This window comes from Phodopus roborovskii, unplaced genomic scaffold (genome assembly GCF_943737965.1).
Source record: "Phodopus roborovskii unplaced genomic scaffold, PHOROB, whole genome shotgun sequence".
Lineage (NCBI taxonomy): Eukaryota > Metazoa > Chordata > Mammalia > Rodentia > Cricetidae > Phodopus > Phodopus roborovskii.
In genome coordinates this window covers 38545729-38567876 of record NW_026126517.1, presented here as the reverse complement: position 1 = coordinate 38567876, position 22148 = coordinate 38545729, and the positions used below count along the sequence as shown (strand labels likewise).

Below are 22148 nucleotides of genomic sequence, written 5' to 3'. Positions count from 1 at the left end.
ATTCTGTGAAGAATTGTACTGGGATTTTGATGGGGATTGCATTGAATCTGAAGACTGCCATTTTTACTATGTAGATCCTGCCTATCCATGAGCATGGGATATCTTTCCATTTTCTGGTATCTTCATTTTCTTTTACATGGGTTCTGACTGGAATCAGGTTAAAGTAAGTGCTTTAAGTGTCTCTCCAGCCCTGTGATAAATTGTTAACAGTCTGAGCAGAAGTAGATACAGAGCTTTATTCTTGAAAGAGGGTGGAAAACTCACTGGATTTACTTTCATGGAGATTGACCTTTGTTGTATTACTATTAGGGTATTAACTTGGGTGAAGCTGCTTTCATTTTGATAGAGGCAAGCGGTCTAATACGCTATAATCTTTTAAATGTGCTTGTGAAATATTATTTTCTAGGCACTTCATTTCTAGCACCTTAGTAGCTTAGAAGCTATAATATCCTGTAGGGTTTAATTCATGTGTAAAAATTCTTATTAAATGGAACTTGAAGAAAAGTAGAGTATTATGGTAAGTAACAATGATAATGACTGAGGTCTGTTGTTTTTTAATACTGCCATTTAGACTCCCCAGTTTAGATAAAAGTTTTACAGTAAAAAGCAATTACCTGGTTACCTCAGCTTATTGTCTATCAGAGCTGCTTAAATTTTTTCCACTTGTGACCTCTTGTCAGAAATTTTCGTGTGACCCCCCCCCGCAGGTATATATGTATTTAAAATGTGTACAAATCAAACATTTAATGACAATTGTGTACTTATTTAAAAACAGTTCTTTGGTTTACATTTAATTTTGCCATTCATTAAAGATTAAAGTAAATTTGCATGCTGAGATGAGATTTTTGTTTTTCTATAAAAAGTAAATCTTGTCTAACTATTTGACATTGCTGGGCATAGAGCATCTTCATACACCCTTCTCCCCCCCAGCCCTCGAGACGGGGTTTCTTTGTGTAATATCCCTGGCTGTCCTGGAACTCTGTTTGTAGATCAGGCTGGCCTTGAACTCACAGAAATCCACCTGTCTCTGCATTCCAAGTGCTGAGATTTAAAGTGAACACCACACCACTGCTCAGCCAAATAACCATTTTAAGTAAAATATTTGAGCCTAATATAACATTATTGATATACTAATTTGAAGTTTACATGCTGAGAAATGATGATAAGAAAATTAAAATTTTATTGATTTCCATAATTAAACCATTATGTTTCTGTAAGGGCAGAAAAGTTTTTATGTACATTTAAAACACTGCAATTCATAGTGTAATGGTTTAGAATCTGAGCTTAGGCATCAGAACCAGGGTTGCAGTGAAGTTCATGATGCATCACAGAAGAACACTGCCAGAAACACTCTTGGCTCATTGCTTATTGGTTTTTTAATCAAGCTTTGGTTGTTACACATGCAGGAACCTTTTAGTGTTGCCAAATTTTCGTGACCTCTATTTGAGTTATGCAACTTCAGGTTTTGCACTAAGCAGCTGTGTGTTGACCTTCTTTTCCATTGCCTCTTCTAAAGGCCAACTGTGTTTACTCACACTAATTTCCATGATCACGGGATTTTTGTCTTGTTTTATTTATGTTGTTAATTGTTTATTAATTGACTAAATAAAATAAGTATTCAGATAGCTGTTATATTCTGGCAATACTGACAAAGAGGAGTTTGGTGTCATTTGTCCTACACAGCAACAAGGAAAAAAGAAATAATGATTGAACATTTCTTGGTTCTTTTGAGAAGGGAGAGAAATCTCTGTGATTCTGAATATTAAAATATAGGAGTTACTAAACACATCCATTGCCACAGAGAGACAGCCAAGATGTACCAACCTGGCAGAAGTTGTTGGCAGGTGTCTTGTTTTTTGGAAATCTAATGTGGTTATAAATCAACCTTTGAAAATGGAACTTCTAGTAGATTATGTGAAACAATAAATGCATGGCTTTATATTAGGAGCTATTTGAATGGATGTTGAAGCTAAACTGACCTTGCTGAATTTTTACAGATACCACATACAGATAGATAGCTTTTGTTAAAAAGGAATCAGTAACCAATGTAAATTATTTCCCCCACAATGTGTTTCTGGTGCAAACCTAAATTCTTGAAGCATACCGTTCATTTCTAATTGAATGTAATATTAGAACAGAAGGACTTAGGGTGAAAGCTGTTCATTACAGACCCTTTTGTTGCCCATTTGAAATTAGTGCAAATGTAGATGAGTGAAGGATGGCTATGTGAAAGTGTTGCTGACGTTAGTAGAAAGTAGAGAACTGAGTTTGCCTTAGAAGTAGTTGGCTGAATATTATTTTTTAAAATAAGTAGGATTAACAGTAACCAAAAGATTAAATGGCATGATGAAAGTGTTTGAGGCATAGGGCCTCTTTATTTTATTTTATTTCATTATTAAAATGCATAGACTTTGATGTTTTATAACCACATGTGAGTAATGTAATAATCATTGTAAGCTTATAGTACTGCTTCCTCAGTGGAGGTAAGAGTGAAATTACTTGTGAAATCCCTTTTCTACTTAACTGTCTTTGCTTTCTCTCACCCTACTTATTCAAATATCTTACTTTCCCTGATAATAAACTTATTTTCCCTGATAATAAAAAAGGAAACAAAGTATTGTTTTTCATTTTCAGAATTCTCTCTGTAATAAATCACCCCCCCCCCCAATTTTCTACTGACTGTAAGTTAAGAGTAGAGGCATGTACCTTTGCCAGAACACCTGCATGTGGAGGTCAGAGGTCTGGATTGGGTCTTTCTGTATTGCTCTCTGCCTTCCTTTTTGAAACAAATCTCCCACTGACCCCAGAGCTCTCCATTTTGGGTAGACTAGCTGGCCAGTAAGCCCCCAGGGTCCTCCTGTCTCTGCCCCCCAATAAAGCATTCAGGTCACAATAGTTTTTTTCATGGATGTTAAGGATCCTTAAGCCTACATAGAAGTGCTTTCCACATTGAGTCATATTTCTGGCCCATAAGTCAATGTTGTTTAAAAAGAGCTTTGGGGGGGCTTATTTGATTGGGAGTGGGAGGTTGTTTTGTCTTTGACATGGGATTTCATTATATAGTCCTGTTTGGCTTGAAAGTTATGATCTTCCTGCCTTAGCCCCACAAGTAACAGGAATTACAGGCATATATAACTGTACGAGGCTATTTTTTATTAGCAGGAAAAAACAAACTTTGTTGCATTAATACTTGCTAAATTTGTCAAGGTACACACACACACACACACACACACACACACACACGGTTTATTAACAGGCTTACAGGGTGTGATCCTCCTAGTCCAACAGTGGTTATCTCCTGGTAGAAAGTCCAAGGCCTAGGAGACCGGATATCTCAGCTACTTCCTTCTATGTTTTTTCTATAAGCTGCCACCAGAAAATGTGGTCCAGATGTAAGATGGGTCTTCTGAACCTCAAATGATCCAGTCAAGACAAATCCCCCACAGGTGTGCCTAGCTGATTGGGCTTTAGTTAATTCCAGAAGTAGTCAGTTAACAACACCTTTGGGTTTCAAACTCATTCCTTACTAGCTTCTTCATAGTCCAGGATTCCACATGACTTTTGTGGAATGTCTCTTGTAGTTTGTGACAGTTTCCTGTCTTTGCTTTATATGACCTTAATTGTTCTGAGTAAAAGCCAGGTGTTCCATAGAATTCGTCTAATGCACTTTGGTACTTTTCTCATGATTAAACAGGTTTTAGAAAATAGGAACACAGAGTCCTTTCACCCTTTTTCAGGGAGTACACGAAGACAGTACTACTTGAAGAAGGTAGTGTTTGCTTAGTATCCCCACGACAAAGTTTTTCTGTATTCTAACCTTTGGAAATGAGTTGCAGAATTCAGCCCATACTCGTGCTGAGGCAGTGAAGTTTCATGTTATGGGCAGAGCAAATTGATGAGTATTATTAGGAAGTTTCTAATAAGATTTTTTTTCTTTTTCCCTGTCATTTATATCAGTACGCATAGTTAATATGTTGACTTACTGTCCAATCCAAACAGTCCTCAGTTCATGATGGTTAGACCTAGGATCTTCTTAACTTTGTCACAGTATAAAGCAAACCATCCACATTTTCTGGGTTTTCACTTTCTGTATAATGTTCAGTAGATCACACAAGATACTCAACACTTTATTTTGAAACAGGCTTTGAATTAAAAGGTTTCATCTGGTTGTAACCTAAGTGTCATGAGTGCATATAGATTAGGCCATGATATTCAGTAGGTTAGGTGTGCTAAATGCATGTTTTAGAGTATTTTCAACATGTGGTAGGTTGTCAGTTGGTAATCCCATCATGTGTATGTCATGGTGCACCTACAATACAATATTTTGCTGCATTGTTGATCTTGTTTATGCTCTCCAGTGGTCTCTGGGCTACCATTTTCTAATCTCTGACAGAAATGTGAAGCTTTATTTGTTAAGGTGGACTCCCTGAAGCTATGCTCATCTTCAGAACTAAGTAGGGAGAGGGGCTGAATATCACACATACATGCATGCTCATATGTGCTCACGAATGTCTGTATCCTATTGGAACTGCAGCACCTCTGACCAGAGAGCAAGGTTCCCTTGCCTCTGAGTAGTGATCCTCATGACAGCTAGAACATGAAACTTCTTTGGGCCATACACACTTCAGACTGGATGGATGATACCAGAAGAAACCAAAATGATGGTCATTCTAAAATGGTGCTTTGTATTGTTGTCTTCTTATAGGACCTGCTTGTTGCCATTTACTTTTCTGGGTGCCATGTATTCTACTCTAGGCATTTTAGCCAGGTCTTAGAGCTACATTGAGTTAGGGGGACAGTTGGAATGCTGTAATTGCTACACTTTATCTGAAATCAAATCTTGCTGAAAGGTTTTTCATTTTCATTTTTTTCTTCTAGGAACTTAACAAGAAACTGAAGTTTTGATTCCAATATTTTTTGAACTGAAGCCAGAAATGTATTAGGATTTTGATTCTTTCACTTGTTTAAGGTAAGATTATTTAATAAAATATAGTTGTACCATTATACATTTTCAAACATTTTAGTATTTTATTAACATATTTTTATTTCTGAGTCTAACTAGATATTGGTGCTGGAGAGGTAGCTGGGAGTTCTATACCCAGATAAGCAGACACCAGGGAGAGAAACAGACACACTGGCCAGGCTTGTGCTTTGGAAACCTCAAAGCCTAGTGACACATTTCCTCCACAATGCCACACCCACTCCAACAAGGCCACACCTCTAATAGAATGCTACTCCCAATGGGCCTCTTCTATTCAAACCACCACAGTAATTTATAGCAGATGAAGTTTTAAATGAAAATATCCTAATATAAAATACATTAGGGAGCCAGTTCCATATTGGTGGATTCCACTAGTATCAGTTCAAAGATATTTGCAAGAAAAAATATGTAAATTTAATTTCCTTGTTGTAATTTCCTAAACAATACAGTATAACAACTGCTGACAAAGCATTTGTTTTGTACCAGGTATTATGTGAGTAATCTAGAAGAAATTTACACTATTTAAGGAGATTTATGGAGTTTCCATGAAAATACTGGGCTAGTTTATAAAAGGAACTTCAGCACATGGATTTTGCTGTTCTTGGTTACTAGATCTAATTTAATGTGATTCCTAAAATTATAAATGTTTAGAAACATTAAAAGAAACTAAAATTGGAGTTGAGAAAGTCTATAAAATGTATGCTGTATTTTCCAACAATCTCTAAAGGGCTAAAAGGAAAAACAGAAAAACATTTTAAAATCTAGCATGTAAATTAGAATTTCCAAACTCTATTAAAGAAATATCTATTTTAGATACCAAAATCTGAAGAAAAATAAGGATTTGGAAGGAACTCATTCTAGGTAATTTATTAAAACTAAACTTTTTGTAATCTTCAGCTTATAAAATAACTCATTGGGTTTGAAACAGCCTTCCTTGTATGACACCCAGCCTGAGAGGATATGTTTGGTTTATGATGGATTTGTACGTGATATCTGTGTTTGATTTTCTCTTAGAAAACAAATTTTAAACTTTTAAAGAAATCAGGAAATTTAAAGTATCTGTAGTCATATAATAGTTTGTTTTATAAATATTATACTAAGTAAGTATCATTTCAGTTAATAAGTATGTATTGAATTTCTGAATTTCAGCTAATAGTAATACAGACATATATTTTCTGATGCATGATGATTTGCTTACAAGAAAACTGTTTTGTCAATAAACTCATTTTATGGTAGATCGATAAACTATTTGTACAATGATTAAACCATCTTTATATTAACTATATTTTATTCTGTAGTACTGCTAAAATTTTAAGATTAATGATTTTATGTAGAATTGTCAATTTAGTTCTTAACGTTTTTGTTTTACTAATGACATCTATAGTACATTTAATATAAATTCATCTATATCAAGGATTAGCTCACTATTTCTAACATATTAACCTCAAATTAATAAACAGAAAATGTTTCAAGTGTGGTAAAATTTGTATGGGAAACTGTCTTGGGGTATAAAAACCATCAACTAATAAGACCTTTTCCTTAAAATTTGATAAATATTAATTCACATTTGGTAAAGCAAAAGCACAACATAATAAAAAATAAATAAAGAATCCAATGGTTTTATATTCTTTTAAAACATTCTAGGATAAAGTAATTTACACTTTGTGTAGGTGATATAAAAACATATATGAATATATTCGTTTATTCCATCCTGTGATACAAGTAGATCAGCTCAGGTAGTAAGTTACAAAGGCAAGCACAAGTCTTGGGATTTGGAAGACTTGAAATCAGGAGTTACTATAGCCAGACTAGTTGTGTGACTTTGAACAAGCCACTAAGCTCTTATTCTTTTTGTCTGTGAATTAAATCATTAGAGTTTAGCTCCTGAGGTTAAATCATATTTGCTGTACTTTTGTTGTTTCTATTTGTGTGTGTATTAAAATATTTATACCATGAAATTTGCTGTCTTAGCCATTTTTTAGATGTACAGTCTAGGGATATTAAATACATTCCAAACGTTATGCATGTTTCTCCACAGTTTTTCATTTTGAAACTTTGTACCCATCTTAAACCCCCCAGTAACTTCCCCTGGTGACCACTCTTCTCTGGTCTCTTTGTGACTTTCTAACTACTTCATTATAACTACTATAAGTCATACATACAGTATTTGTTTTCTGTGTATAATTTATTTCATTTAGTATAATGCCCTTAAAACTGAAATATTTTATAGCTTTCCTGTTTTTAAACAAAAGTAAAGGCTATTTCACTGTGTGTGTTTGGCCACATGTATCCATTCATCCTTCATTGGACACATGGGCTGTGTCTATGAACAATGCTGCTGCCAACTTAGGTGTACAGATGTAATTTTGAGATCATGTTGCAGTTCATGGTCTCATTTCACATCTCAGTTCAGGGAGTGTATTGAAATATAGACTTGTTAGACCATAGGGTGTGTCTGCTTTCCACAGTGGTGGCTGAGCACAAATTTTAGCAAATTTGGGAGATCAGTAGCTATATTTTCCTCCCATACAATCTCTGCTCCTTTCTAAGGGAATGGCACTATTAGGAAGTGTTGGAAATGTGTCACTGTGGAGGTGGGTTTTAGGGCTCAAGTCACTTCCAGTGTCCAGTTCAGTTCCTTTGGCTCAAAATGTAGATTCTCCAGCACCATGTCTGCCTGCACGCCTCCATACTCCCAGCCACCATGCTCTCCACCATGGTAATAATGAACTAAACCACCAAAACTATTAAGATTCCACCTCAGTTAAATGCTTTCCTTTATAAGAGTTGCCATGGTCAAGGTAATCCAGTAGGGGGAGTAGGATCCCAAATATCAGTAAAAGAGTAAGAGACAGCCCCTGCTCCCACTGTTAGGAGTCCCACATGAGGACCAAGCTACACAGCTGTCACATATATGCAGAGGGCCTAGATCAGTCCCATGACAGCTCCCTGGTTGTCAGTTTAGTCTCTATAAGCCCCTGTAAGTCTCTGTAAGTCCATGGGGGAAGTGCCTAGTCTTACTACAATTTGATAAAAATATGTTTTGTCGATATTCATGGGTGATATTTCCTAAACAAATGGAGAAGGGGTCGATTGGGGGGTGGGTAACCTGGTGGAAGGGACTGAGGAGAAGGAGGAGGACAAACTTTGCCTGGGATGTAAAGATAAGTATTATTAGATTAATTTTAGAAAAGTTTCAGTGGTAATGGTGTCTCTTCACAGCAGTAGAAACCCTAAGACAGTATTCCATAGGCAACATTAATGGATATGTTTCCAATGTGAGAGCCTTTAGGAGGTCATTTATTCTCCATGTCAGAACCCTCTTGAAATAGATTTGGGACCTTATTTAATTGGGATGTTATTAATGCAGAGAGCCTAGAAATGGATTTTAAAAAGCTAGATAGATGCCACCACATAAGGGCACTGTGTTCAAAGCTATTTAAAATGGTCAGACTCAACAAAAGTAAAGCAGTAGCTGGCAAGGGCTATGTTGCAGAGAGAAATGTGGAATTTATGTGTCTTATGGATGGATGTACAGTCTCAGATAAGTAAGAATAAAAGGCTTTATGCATCATTGTGCTTATATATAACAAATACTGTGCTGTATACTTAAAAGGGTAAAATACAGTGAGGACATTTTAATTCATGCTTACAGTGAATAGAACCTGTTTTTAAAAATGCAGTCTATCATTGTACACTTCACTGAAGTTAAGCATACAAATAAACATATTCATAACTAATTTAGAAAAATATACTACTTTGCAAATTTCTAAGGCAGAAAAATATGATCCTTAGCTAGGACAAAAATCAACCAGTAAAAAAAGAGGTAACGTGATGAAATTATCAAATACAGATATTAAGGCAGCTATTACAAATGTACTCCTTATGTTCCAAGAGAACAGAGGAAAACATGAACATGCTAAGGAAAGTGGAATTTATTTACAAAACAGACCCAAATAGAACTTATGTAAGAGAACAATATCTGGAATGGAATCAGCATCATGTTATATATTTCAGGAAAAAAGGAAGAGTTAAAACCTGAAGACATGGCAATGCATGTATTCAGATAGACTACCAAGGGCACCCACTGCCCAGGCTTGGTATCCAGAACCCATGTGGTAGAAGGAGAGAACTGAAATTGTTCTCTGATCTCTACATGTATATCATGGCACATATGTGTCAACACATACACTCTAAATAAATTAAAATGTAATTAAAGATTGTAAATGAAACACCAAGAGAAAGAAAAGAACACAGTGTCACTGTGTCACTTAACTATAAGATGTTATGAAACAAATTAACATAGTAAGTTAGAGATGGAGATAGGGAGACAGAAAAAATAGTTCAAATAATGGCCAAATATCACCATGTTTGATGGAAGAATTTAGTGAATAACACCACTTTTTGAGTTTCCATATATAGCCAGAAAAGTAAAAATTTTGAAAAGAAATTGGGGTAGAAAAGGGAGAGGTAGAAAATGGGTGTCCTGTCTTCACACTGAGTATGTACTGTTAAACTTCTTTTAAAATTTTGTTTTTGTAGAGATAAAAATTGTGTCTCCGACAAAGAAATACAGCCTTTATTATGAATGTTTACCACAGGCCATATAACCCATGTTATTCTTGGACTATATGAAAGCTTTCGCTGCATTGCATTTGGTATAATATAAAAGGGAAGATTTGTATATCATATTAACTTTTGATTTCTTAATATCTGCTAGCCTTTGTAATCTAAGTTTACCAAATGTGAGTAATAATTTACTTTTAAGTGCTGGGAATCTGACCCAGGGCCTCAAGGCACTCTAGGCTTGAACTCTATACCACGTAGCTACATCCCAAGTTTGAGTAATAATTAGACTTCTGTCTTAAAGAAACTTTATTCATTCATTCATTTATTTATTTTGGCATGGAGCAGTGTATAGGCTGTGTGGTAGAACTTATGGTAGGGAGAGAAGACTTCCAAGGCTGTATGAAATATTTGTGATGCCCATATAAATGCAAGGAAGCAGTCAAGGATGTGGTTTGTCTTTTGGTTTTGTCTAATACTTAGGTTCAACTTCCAACTCTAAATAATCACGTTGATTATTATGTAAATTGCTTTCATAAGTATCAGTGAAATAGGGTTTTAACTTTTAGATTATGTGTTGTGTATAGGAAATATATTTTTGTACATTAAGAAATAATTCTTGAAAATTGACATCTACTACAGCTGTATTACTTAGCTAAACAGAATTTCTGTGCTGTAGTTTGCTTTCACTTCAGATTTTAAAACTGAGAAAATACATCCTTCACTTGGTATGTGATGAAGCCTTAAATAGGAGGCGGAGGAAAATCCTACCATGCTACAGTAATCCAATCCAGTCACCTTCCTGTTTGTTTGGAAAATTGTTCATCTGGGAGAGCTTACCTTAAATCTTACTTAGTTCACATTTATGGCTGATAAAATTTATGTTCCTGACCAATATATCATACTGTACAAAGGCAGATTGTAGTTTTTTTCTTGATTGTCATTCTTACTAACTTTTATGAGATAATAAAAATTACAGAAGCTTAAAGAAAAGAACTCTGTTCAGGGGAATAGGTACTCTGATATTTCAGGTTGCTTATTTGGGAAAATGTCAGTAGATGTCTTTTAAATATTTTATTAAATGAATTGGTAGATAGGTGAAGATCATTCATTTCACTGGCCTTCAAAGGTATAACTTGCTAATCATTTCCCTCTTTCTGCCTACTATGAGTGTCTGCTGTGTGATAGGCACTAAATGGAGGTGTTCATTTTATCTTGTAACTATTTCATGAAATAGATATTATATTTGATTTATAGATGAGAAGAATTTTTAGGAAGGTTATTTAATTTATATAACATTGTCTGTCTTGGGGCTAAAAGATGGCTCAGTTGTAGACACTTATCTTTCCTGCCTGCAAGTTTCCAAATATAACTGACATGGAGTCTTAATATTAATTACAAATGCTCAGTTGATAGCTCAGGCTTATTATTAACTAGCTCTTACAATTTAAATTAACCCATATTTCTTATCTGAGTTCTACCACATGCCTCATGGATTGTTACCTCTGCTTCCTCTGTCTGACTAGTGCCTCCTCTGACTCTGCCTTTCTTCATCCCAGCATCCTTAGTTTGGTTGTCCCACCTATATTTCCTGCTTGGCTACTGGCCAAACAGTTTTTTATTAAACCAATTCTAGTGACAAATCTTTACAGTGTACAAGAGGATTATTCCACAACACTCAGTGGTTAAGAGCGCTGGCTGCTCTTGCAGAGGACCTGGGTTTGTTTGCCAGCACCCACATGGTGGCTCAAGCTGTCTAATTCCAATTCTAGGGGATTCACATTCTTCTGACCTGCATAGGTACGAAGCACAATGGTGGTGCAGAGACTTACATATAACATAAATAATTCTAAAAATGAAATTGCTTTTTAAAAGGTTGTCTATCTTAGCAAGATTGAAATTTAAGTCTCTCAGACCCTAAACCTTGGGTATTTCTCAAAATATACTTTTCTACCTTTGTTCATCTAACCTATTTAACTAGTTTCTTTATTTTCATAGTAATTTTAAAAATATGGTATGTGTGTATGCACACACAGAGATAGTGAGTGATGCATGCCTGAAATTTGAGCAGTTAGAAGGCTGAGGCAAGAATACTGGGAGTTCAAGGCCATCCTGGCCACATAGTGAGACCATCTCAAAAACAGATAGCTTGTGTGCCTTTATACAAGACTAATTTTATCTGTTGCTTAAAAAGTCAGTTTTATTGAGGTTCTTGGATTTAACTCAGGGCCTCATCCACACTCTACCACTGAGCTATATCCTCAATCCTCTTTGACTTACTATTTTGGGACAAAGTCTTACTAAGATGACTCTCAGCCAAGTCTAGCTTGAAGTATAATTTGTGTATAATAAAATACTATATACAGTTTGGTGAGTTTTGTCATTTACCACCACAACAGTCAAATATATAGAATATTTTTATTGCCCCAGAAAGTTCTTCATGTTCTTTTGTGCCATCCCCCTGACAGATATCTCTTCTAACCACTACCAGAAATAAATTTACAAGTAGTGGGTAGCCTTTTACGTGTAGTTTCTTAGAATGTTTTGGAGAGTCTTCCACGATGGGACAAGTATTGGAATCTGTGTGTTGCTGAGTTGTATTCCATTGTACACCTGAGCCAGCAGTTGATGGACATTTGGATTACTTGTGGCTTAAATGGCACCACTGCTCATGTATAACCTGTTTAGTTTTAGAATTTCTAACAGTATTTCTCTTTAGTGAGTAGTTCATGGTTTTCTTCAGTTTACATCACCTAAAGTATGTGCTACCTCATTAAAGACTCAGCCCTCTGTTGGAAATCAAGGATAAAAAATTCTGCTGTTTTTAAATTTTGGAGGGCAAATGAATGACATTTGGAACACAAGTTTTAAAAAGGTTAGCATGCTCTAGTAGTACAGAGATAAATGATAAATGAAATTCAGCAGAAACATAGTATGGCAAACACTGGATTAAAAGTTTAAATTGGCTGGGCCATAACTTTAATCCCAGCATTCTAGAAGCAGAGATGGGAGGATTTCTTTGAGTTTGAGGCCAACCTGGTTTAAAGATGAGTTCCAGGACAGCCAGGGCTACACAGAGAAACTGTTGTCTCAAAAAAAACCAAAAACAAAACAAAACAAAAAAAAACCAAAGTTTAAAGTTGGAGTTTGGCCTATAATTTGGCTTTAGTCTCCACCTGTATCATTTATTAGACTTCTGCCTATACAGTTTATTAGGTTTGGAACAAATTATAACTTTGAATAAATTAGTAACTTATTTGAAAGAAAAAAATAGGATTCTTCAATTAACACAACTCAGTCACCTTCCTGTTTGTTTAGAAATATTTCCACATTTCTATGGGTACATACTCAATTTCATTTAGTCCTAGACACTTTTGGGGTGCCAGTGAGAGAACTGGTACAAAAAAGGGATTGGCAGCAATAACAAAGCCTGGGTAAGTCATTGACTCATGTCTGTGTTCTTATCTGGAGAATGGAGCCACCCACTTGAGTTCAGAGAAGAAAATGTGATGACTGATAAGGACTTGAAACTGCTGGTCTCTTCCTCTTCTCTTTTATAAGAAGCTCCCTAGTCTCCTGTTCATTATTCTGTTGAATATTTATTATTAAGAGAAAATTATAATGTGATATTTAAAACACTTTTTTTAAGTTGCGAAAGATTAGGCCAGGTCTCAAGGCTGGTATCACAGTTCCCAGGGTAGCACTGATGGGAAGTGGGAGACCTTTAAGAAATGAGATTTTATAGGAGGTCTTTAGATCCTTCAGGCAGATCCTTAGGCTCTTTTTGTCTTGGCTTTCCTAGCGAGTGGAGAAATCTTACACAGCTGCAAAGGCTTGCAACTCCTTTCTGAACTGATTTGTTTCCATAGCTTGTGTTAGTTTAACACATTGCTTAGAAGCAAGCAGAGAGCCCTTTTATTTAAGTGCTATACAATATTTCAAAGAGGTATTTAGCTCCACTGCAGTGTTGATTTTCTGGATACAGAGTAGTCCTTCGCTCCTAGTTCCTTATGCTGCCACTAGAGATTGTTAAGAACTTAGAGACTCTTGGAACAGTTCTGCCTTTCAGAAGCTGGTACATGGTACTGCTCATTGTCCCTGCACAAACCATGAGCAAGTTATTCTGCTCTTACCTGGTTGACAGAAATATATAATGATTTGGAACCACATAATATGATTCTGTGGCCTGGTGGAGAGAACTTAACCCTTTAAAGTCAGATAAATGTTAGTATAAATTCTACTGTGTATACATAGCACATGGTATATGGGGAGTGTATTTTTTTTTTCTGTAACTTTCCCTCTCTTAAAAAAAAAAAAAAAAAACAGTTTTTCTGAATTGTTGATGATTTTTAACCCAAACATGCCATAGTAGACAGGGGTTACAGGATTGCTAATGTATGTGGAATGCTGGTGGTAGTACTCAGCCCCAGCTTGGGATGATGGGAAGATGAGGTTGCTGGGCAGGGACAGCCTAGTAAAGTAGATTGAAAGGGTGTGTAAGTACTCATACTGTGCTTAGAGCAGGCTAGGCCTTCTGGGTTTCTGGATCAGATATATTTCAGCTTACTATTTATGGCCAACAGTGGCCAACAGTGACTATGGTAGCAAGCATCAATAGCAGCAAAATATACAAGTGAAATTTGCCCTGTACCTTCAGTCTAGAGAATGCCAACAGATTTATAACAATCTCAGAAAGGTTTAGCAATTATAGTCTAACTAAAATGTTCTTTGAAGTATTGTACAGTCCTTAAAGAATAAGGCTCTCTGCTTGCTTCAAAAAGTGTGTTAATCTAAACATATGCCATGTAAAATTAAAATGATTAATTGAATTGTGTGGCTGATATGAATTCAGTATAATTGAGATGTGAGAAAAGCGATAATGAGGAGAAAGTGTTTTAGTTTGTACATTGGTAGGACTTCCTGGTAAGAGGGTGTGGTTGTACACTGGCTTGTTCCCCATATCCATGTTCTGCTTCTCAGAACTCTACTTGTTTTTTAACTTAGCACATTGCTGTCTGGAACAAAAGATATTTCTCATCCTTCCTTTCAACTTGAGGTGGCCATGCTGCTGAGGTTTAGCTAATGAGCTGTCAGAAGCATTATGTGAAACTGAAAGGAAGCCTCGTTAAAGGAAACTGATTCCATGCAGAGAGGCAGTCTCTTGCCCTTGGGCCTTTCTTCTGCTTCCTGGGCTGCAATGCAGACATAAAGCTGAGGCTTCAGTAGCTTTCTTGGGTCATAGGTTGATAGAAAAAGATTAAAAGTGGCTATGTCCTTGATGAGCATGTAGCGACGTTCAAAGCTTCAGACTGCCTACTTTTGGGTTTCTTTTGTGTGAGTAAAAAGTAACCGTGTCTGGAACATGGTGTCTATTTCTAACAGCATAACCCAATCCTCACAGCAGTATAGCTTAGCACAGGTATCCAATTCCCTCTAACTCCCCCTCTAGGAACCATTGAAATGAAACCCGAACTGGAAGCCCAGGGTAATATTATATGCATACTGAAATGCCAAGAAACTGAATACTAGATATTCACACTTCAAGGAACCAGAACTTGAAAACAATGGCTGTTGCAGGACCTAGGCAGGAAGTGTACATGATGAACCTAAGATATCTTGTCATGAAAAATAACAAATAAGCTATCAAAAGCCATTGAGGTTGTATGAAAGAAAGGACTTAGGAGCCAATTTGAAGGTATTGGCACTGGCTAAACTAGTACAGAAGGACTGATGAGGTAATAGGTTAATTGCTAATGGAGAATTTTTTAATGGCTATTTTAGTCTGGCAAGACCTGAACACACAGATTAATTTTAGTATCACAGAGAGAGTTCTACATTGTATACACCTACTTTTATCAAGCCTCTAGATCTAGCTGATTTATAGGAAACACTGGAGAGAAGATTCTGCTTCCATTACAAAAACAAAAACAATACAAGGCAAAACATAGACTTTTAGTGGATTTATTTTGTTGACAGCTTTATGCGTGTATATAATACATTTTATTCTCTCGCAGCCTTGCTTTATCTTCTTCCCATCCCTATCACACCCTTTCCCAGATTCATGGTGTTTTGTTTTATGACCCATCAGTTAAATCAAGGCAGTCTTTGATTATTAGATTGGAACTATCCATTGGTGCCTGGTGGAGTCATCAGTGCATTCATAACTGAAGGTCTTAATCAATTGTGCCTCTCCATGAATCTATCAGTAGCAAATAGCCCAGCAGTTGAGTAGAGACCTGAGAGTTCCTCCTTCATCTGTGCCAAAGTTTTTCAACCTTCCTAATGCTGAGACCCTTAAATACAATTCCTCATGTTGTGGTGATTTCCCAACCATAAAATTATTTTTGTTGCTACTTCTTATCTGTAATTTTTATAGCACAAATAAATAAAAGGACCCAGAGACTGATATTGGGCTCCAAACTTCAAGCTGAAAATTAGAAAAACAAAGCAGCCAGTCACTACCTCAGGCTGAATGAGCTTATCCTGCTGCCTCTCCTCAGCATGCCTGAGGAATCCTGAGACTTCACTGTCTTTCCTATCCTCAACGTGGTTGGCGAATGAATGCCTCCTATCTTCAGTGTGGCTGGAGAATGAATGCCTAATACTATCCTCAGTGTGGGGGGAGAATGAATGCTTGATCTAAGACCTTGCTTCTTTCTTATATACCTCTCATGAGTCCTTGGACTAAAGATGTGCGATCCCAAGTGCTGAGATCATCTTTGTGTGAGCTGTTTCTCTTTAGGACTGAATCAGTTTCATGTAGTTCAGTAAAGCCTTGAACTAACAGAGATCCACCTACCTCTTAATCTTGAGTCCTGGGATTAGAGGTGTGTACCACCACTTCCTAGCTCTATGCCTTGAAAGCAGAGTTTCTGTTCCTCCTGGTCCCGAAGCCATTTGTATCCAAATAAGCACATAGGGGCTTATATTAATTATAAACTGTTTGGCCAATGGCTCAGCTTTATATTGACTAGCTCTCTCTTAGTCATTAACCCATAAATATTAATCTATGTATTTCCACATGGCTTTATCTTATGGAGAATCCCTGGATATTCTGTCTTCCCGTTAGCTACGTGGTATCTCTCTCTGGTGGCTTCTCTCTGTGTCCTCTTACCAGCATTCTCCTTGTCTGATAGCCCCGCCTATACTTCCTGCCTGGCTGCTGGCCAATCAGTGTTTTATTCATCAATCAATAAAAGAAGCATACATTAACAGCATACAGAAGGACATCGCCATCATTGACTGCTGGGATTAAATGTGTGTATCATTATTGCCTGACCTCTATAGCTTGTAGCTGAATTTGCTTTCTGAATCCTCAGGCGAGGTTTAATAAATCATAAATAATATAGCAACACAAATTTTCCTACTGTTATGAATCATAATGTAAATATCTGATGTACAGGATATCTGATATGCGACTCCTGTGAATTGATAACAGCTGATGCCTTATTGCTATTAGGCCCATTCTTGTGCAAACCCAGTGCAGGCATCTGCAGCTGCTCAGAGTTCATGATTGTAATGCCTATGTCTTGTCTAGAAGATAACATTCATAGCTCTTCTTCATATCTTCTGGCTCTTATATCCTTTACACTTCTCTTCCATAGTGCTTCCTGAATCTTAGAGGTATTCAAAAAGGAGTGAACACTCATCTATATTTATCAGTGCCATATACAGCCATGAGTCTATGTTCACCAACATTCCCTGGAAAGAGTCTTCTCTGATTAAAGCCAAGAGTAGCAATTGTCTGTGGGTATACACATCAGTGTTTAGAATTGACACAATTGTCAGTTTAGCTGATCATCAATTTAGCTGATGAAACAATGTTCAGCTTACTCATTAGGGCCTGTGATCTCCCCCACCATGGGTTTTTCACCAGGTGTATGATACCAGAGATGGGTTACTTCCCTAACAGTACATCTTGCCTGGCAGGTTGGTCTTGTAGATCATAAGATCACAGCTGAGTAAGTTCATTAATGCCTTTTCTCCTCTGGTAGCCTACATAGCACCTTCTGAGATTTTGAAAGTTAGCTGGCAGGATGGAAGCTTCCAGCTCTGTTCCAGGTTGTTTTCTCCATATCAACAAAAGTATATACTTTTATAAGAGTTTACTTGATGGAAATTTTGAAAAGCATCTTTTTATGCTTGCAGGTTTGAAAAATTGTGGAGATTATGGATGTTGAAAATTAATTCACAAGGAGGCAGTAGGCTGGGATGAAAAAAGAGTACTAGCTAATAGAGAGACATAAATAAATTCAAAGGGTGTAGATAAAACAAGGACAACAGGATGGAAACTTTAAAAAAAAGGCATTAAAATAAGAAATAGAGTAGAAATTGAATTATGCAATAGCCAAATTAAACTGCACCAGAATAGAGAACACATTAGAAAATTGAATTCATGATATAATAGAATACAAATTTGAGAAGCCTCCCCAAAATACAAATGAAAAGAAAGATATAAAAGATTAGAAGAAAGTAAAGAATAAAGAGATCTAAAACATAAAATTTCTATTCTAGAAGAGATCAGAGAAAGTTGAATAGAGATCCATTTATTATTAAACACTGTAAGGAATAGGATAAAGGATTACCTGATTATAATTCAAATGGGCTTATTCTCAAACACCTGGGACATTTAATAATGATACAGACAAGCCTATTGTGGTGAAATGCTTTTCCTATATTAAAATCATCATCATAAAAGATTAAAAACCCTTATCATGCATCCAGACAAGAAGAGAAACAAGCAAACATACCAAAGTAGAGACTCATCTTAAATCGTTCTTACAGATAAATTGCATTTATATGTAAATGAACAGTTGGTTTGGATACAGAAGTCAACCTTGTCTAAAAAGAGCTGGGTGTGATGGCACATGCCTTTAATCCTTAATTCCAGCACTCCTGGAGGCAAAGGCAGATAGTTTCTGTGAGTTCAAGGCCAGCCTGGTCTACATAATGAATTCTAGGCCATTTAAAAGATAAAAGGAAGAAAGACCTGTTAATATGCAAGTTTAGTTGACTATGAGGGAATCAATTCAGTTTCTGAAATGCAGTATTTTGTGTTTGCTCATAGACATTCCATGATACAATAAGAGCATAGACCTCACAGTCTGAGAGCTAATATTTAGATCCCTTTTTTAGACTAGTTACGTGAGCCATCAAATAATCACACCGTCAGTGATTGCTTAACATCACAAAAGTTCAGCTCATCTATGAAATAGGGCATACACAGTCTTGCTTAGACTGGCTTGGAACTCTCTGTTATCTTTAGCCTTCCAGGTGCTACAATTAACAGCTTGTACCACCAGAAATGTAATCTTATTTGAAACATTGAGCCACATGTATCAAAGATCATGTTAACTTTGTTACTAAAAAATTCAGTGAGCTAGCATAGCTTACTTTTGTTCCATGGTGAGTCATTTTTCTAGTTTATTGTTTACATTTCTAGAAGGTCTTAATCACCCAAAATAGTAGATCTTTTTAAAGTTAACCAGTTGACTGTATAGTTCAAATCTTCAGTCTATCAAACAGTAAACAACAGTATCTAAATTTTAAATCTGTTTTAAAGAGTTGGCCAATATACATCTCAGTATATTCTGTTATGTTACTTATATTCATTTCTATTTGGTTTATGGTTTTTCAGATATCCAAATAGGGTAAAGAAAACACAGCTGCCTAGTTTAAATATCTGTGTTTTTAACTTGCATTTTAAACAATTTTTACTTATTTAACAAATCTTGAATCAAGAGCTCCTTTGGACGAGATACAGCCCTAGGCACTGGAAATGCAGTAGTGGGTAGAGATGGATAGTAATCTAAGTATGTAGTGTGTCAGACTGATAAGGAGCTAGAGAATGATGGGTAAGAATTGCTGTTTTACATGGGCTGGTGGTCATTGTGGCTTTTCTAATTAATTGATGTCCAAGCAGTGGCTCAAATGAAGCAAAGAAATAGGCCATGTAGATACTAGGGGGAAAGTGTCAGGAAGTGAGAATGGCAAGCGCAAGTCCAAATGTGATTAAAAGCATGCCTTTTATTTTTTCCCGAGACAGGGTTTCTCTGGAGCCTGTCCTGAACTCTGTAGATCAGGCTGGCCTCGAATTTGAAGAGATCCTCCTGCCTCTGTCTCCTGAGCCGTGTTGAGAGATTAAAGGCGTGTACCACCAATGCCTGGCCACATAGGTGTTGCTGTTCAGTTTGCCTTTATTAAAACTTAAGGAAATCTTTAATTTATAAATATATGATCTTTGACAGATTGCTTGTACCATACTTCATGCTATTTTGTTTTAAATGATTTAATATGGTTTTCTCATAGTAATGATATAAATGATGAAACATTATTAGATCGAATGCTTCTAATGCAAAAAATCCAAATTTTTTGAACATTGAAATGATGCCACAAGTGAAAAATTCCACACCATAAAACTACTTCTTGTACAAAACCATCAAAAAATACTATATAAAATTTGGAGCTGGAAAGATGGCTCAGCAGTTAAATGCATTACTGCTCTTGCAGAGGACTTGATTTGGCTTCCCAACACCCACATCAAGTAACTCATAACCACCAGCTGTAGTTCCAGGGGTCCAGCATCCTCTTGTGGTCTCTGAGAGTATCTGCACACATGTGATGCACAAACACACATAGGATAAATATATTTTTAAATTACATAAAATTTGAAAGTACGTAACAATCAAAAAATTACATAAAATTCATTTTCAGGCTTGGTATATGTACAAAATGCAGATGGATTTTGTGGTTAGATTTGACTCCCATTTCCAAGATATCACATAAATGCAGAAATCTGAAGACTAGAAAAGATCCAACCCCTCTGGTCTCAAGCATTTCAGATATTCAACTTATATTACGTTCCTTGCTTTTAAATTCTGTGTATATTTTCAAGATATCCACAGAACTTTGCCTCCTTTCCTTTTTGATGTTCCACTGAAATAAAATGTGTAGAAACAGGAAATGAAGAGGCTTAAGTGACTAGAAGAACTGCCAAAGGATGACAGTTGAGCAGACCTTTGTTTGGGTACCAGAAGGCCCAACTGCACCTTCTGCTCACCTCTCCAGACCTCACTTCACTTGTCTCTGTACTCAGACTGCGGGTTACTGGCATTGATCCCAGGTGAAACAACAGGCAGATTTTCTGTTCAGAAATTGGAAATGGCTAAGCTTCCAAAACCATCTTTGTTCTGATAGTTCGGTTGCCTGCAGTTAGATTGCCTGCTGCCTTCCTGCTCTCACCTAGAAGAGTACAGCTGTTAGCACCTAGTTGGCTCAAACAGAGCTCTCTCTTTTCAATACTCTCTAGACCCAAGTTCTGTCTACCAAAAAAGTAGAACATCTTTATAATGGAGAGAACCTAATATGAGGTCACCAGGTATGTAGTAGGAAAACTTAATGGTAGGAAAAACAGACAAGATAACCAGGAAAAATGCCAGTGGAATAAACAGAAATAATCAAACAGAATTTTATTTTTAAAAAAAGAACTCTGTAGCATGTAGAGAGTCACAAAGACAACATTTCCATTAAGCCACAGGAGGATACACTGCTGGATTGAAAAGGCACATCTGATTCAGAAACAATCAGCCAGCATGCCCTCCTTTCAAAACTGTAGAATTCATGAGATGAACAAAAGCTCCTTAATGAAGTCATGTATACAGTGACAGGTGTCAGACTGCATTCAAACCTTACCAGAAACCTGTAATTGTATTAAGACAGTGCACTACTACTGCCCTGAGACTTTGAAACTAATCTGAGTGCAATCTGGAGAGGTGGCTCAGTGATTATAAGCTCTTCCAGAGGACAATTCCCAGCACCCATATTAGGTGGCTCACAACCACCTGTACCTCCAACAGCAGGTTACTAGATACTTCCATCCTCTGGGTGCCCACACTCATGTGCATATCCCCACACAAAGGCATACACACTTACACATAATTTAAAAAATAACATCAAACAAACAAACAAAAAGGTGTTGGAATTGATGATTGTAGGCATTCAGTGGCTTAAAGTTTACCTTCTCTTAGCATTGGAAGAAATGAGTGGGTTATATGTTCACCATTAACTTCCTTAACTGAAATTTTATCATTTAATTTTTTTCACAAAGTACTTTCTTTTGGGCATTTGCTCCTTTTATCCTGCCTAAAAGGGTATATTGTGGGGAAAGTGAGAAGAGATTACAAACAAAAAATAATTGTGGAATCATGCTGCATATTAAAATTACAGAGTGACTGTGGCAAAAATAATTATGTTTTACATCCTTTACTGTGAGCAATCTCAAGTGTTTCATATATCTCACATAGAACTAACACATAATTTTTCATGTTCCCCAATGATCCCTATATATTATCATAGCTGGCTGGCATTCCATATGGCCAGCAGGGCCACCAGCATCAGTGTCTTCTTCCTTCAGTACTAGAGTGATATCATCTGGCTTAATTTTTTTTTTCTTTTTTCTTTTCCAAGACAGGGTTTCTCTGTGTAGCCCTGGCTGTCCTGCTCTGTAGATCAGGCTGGCCTTGAACTCACAGAAATCCTCTGCCTCCTTCCTGAGTGCTGGGATTAAAAGCATAACCACCACTGCCCAGGGTGTTGGCATAAA

The 22148-nt window shown here is 36.5% G+C and overlaps 1 protein-coding gene across 1 annotated transcript in view; it reads left to right on the top strand.

The window, feature by feature from the left end:
* Glce (glucuronic acid epimerase) overlaps positions 1-22148 on the top strand; it is a 63085-nt gene that overhangs the window by 29513 nt on the left and 11424 nt on the right. The window contains exon 2 of the mRNA XM_051197702.1: positions 4879-4969. The gene's annotated coding sequence lies outside the window, so the exon portion shown is untranslated. The remainder of the gene's footprint in view (positions 1-4878; positions 4970-22148) is intronic.